Here is a 1,519-nt window from a genome sequence, read left to right on the forward strand (position 1 = left end):
AAACAATCCATCTTTTCCTTTCTTCTAGCTCTTCAAAATATAAATAATCGCTATCTGTAGCCACCTCCCTATGTAATAACACACCAGACCATCTTACTCCTGTGGAATTGTACCTTCTCCTATCCTTCCCTCCCTCTTATTCCCAACAACCTATGGTAACCACCAATCTATTCTCAATTTGTATAAGATCAGCCTTCTTTGGATTCCACACGATGACATCATGTACTCCTTATCTTTCTATGACTGGCTTATTTCACTAAGCACATCCCATCTACACTTTATTCTGCACTTCCCATACTATTTGTCACAAATGACAGGTTTAAGTATTCTATGGTGTGTATGCACCACATTTTCTTTCTCCATTCATCACTTAGACTGTTGCCATTTCTTTACTATTGAGAATAGCGTTGCAATAAACATAGGACTGCAGATATCTCTTTAATACACTGATGCTCTTTCCTTTGGATATACCCAGAAATAAGATTGCTGTAACATATGTTAGTTCTATATTTCATATTTTGAAAAATCATCATACTCACAAGGACTAGTTATCTTTTGTCCTTTGGATAATAGTTACTCTTACTGGAGTGAGACAATATCTTGTTTTGGGTTGGATTTCCATTTACCTAATGATTTGTGATAATAAGCATTTTCTCATATAACTGTGGGCCATTTGTATGATTTCTCTTAAGAAATGTCTATTTAGCTCTATTGCCCACTTTTTCATTAGGTTATTTTTTGTTGAGTTTTCGAACTTCTGAATATATTCTGGATATTAACCCCTTATCAGAAATATAGTTTGTAAATATTTATCTCATTTTAAAATGAAGGTTTTTTTCCTTTATTCTATTGTTTTCTTTGATGAGAGAGTTTCTTAGTATGATATAATCCCATTTGTCTATTTTTGCTTTTGTTTACTGTGCTTTTAGGATCCTGTCAAAAAAAATTGCTCATTCCAATGTCCTGAAACATAAAAATATGGAATGTTTCACAAATTGTCATGTCATCTTTGCTCAGGGGCCATGCTCATCTTCTCTGTATCATTCCAATTTAGGGTATATGCTGCAAAGGGAAGAACTGCATGATCTCACTTATAAACAGAATCTCAAAATGCCAAATTCATTGGAGTAGAGACTAAAATGGTAATTGTAGGGGGCAAGCAGAGAGAAACATTCAAAGGTCAAAGGGTACAAAGTTTCAAATAGATGGAGGGATTAATTTAGTTATCTATTGCACAGTATGGTAACTATAGTCAATAATAATATACTATATATTTCAATACTACTAAAGGGCAGACTTGAAATATTCTCACCACAAAAAAATAAGTAGATTAAGTGATGAATATGTTAATTAGCTTGATTTAATAATTCAGAAATGTCTACATACATCAAAATATCACATCATAATCCATAAATATATATAATTATTATCTGTCAATTAAAAATAATATACTTTTTAAAAAGAAAGAAGGAAACTAAACACTGACTACTATAGGTAGAATTAGGCAAACCCTCACTCT

At 32.2% G+C, this 1,519-nt stretch overlaps 1 non-coding gene across 1 annotated transcript; it reads right to left on the reverse strand.

Moving 5' to 3' along the window:
- Positions 1 to 972: 972 nt before the first annotated feature.
- LOC124989875 (U6 spliceosomal RNA) lies at positions 973 to 1,078 on the reverse strand. Its single transcript, XR_007109684.1, has one exon. It is a non-coding gene; the product is annotated as a U6 spliceosomal RNA (small nuclear RNA).
- Between the last annotated feature and the right edge of the window lie 441 nt (positions 1,079 to 1,519).

The sequence above is a fragment of the Sciurus carolinensis genome, chromosome 7 (assembly GCF_902686445.1).
Source record: "Sciurus carolinensis chromosome 7, mSciCar1.2, whole genome shotgun sequence".
Taxonomy (NCBI): Eukaryota; Metazoa; Chordata; class Mammalia; order Rodentia; family Sciuridae; genus Sciurus; species Sciurus carolinensis.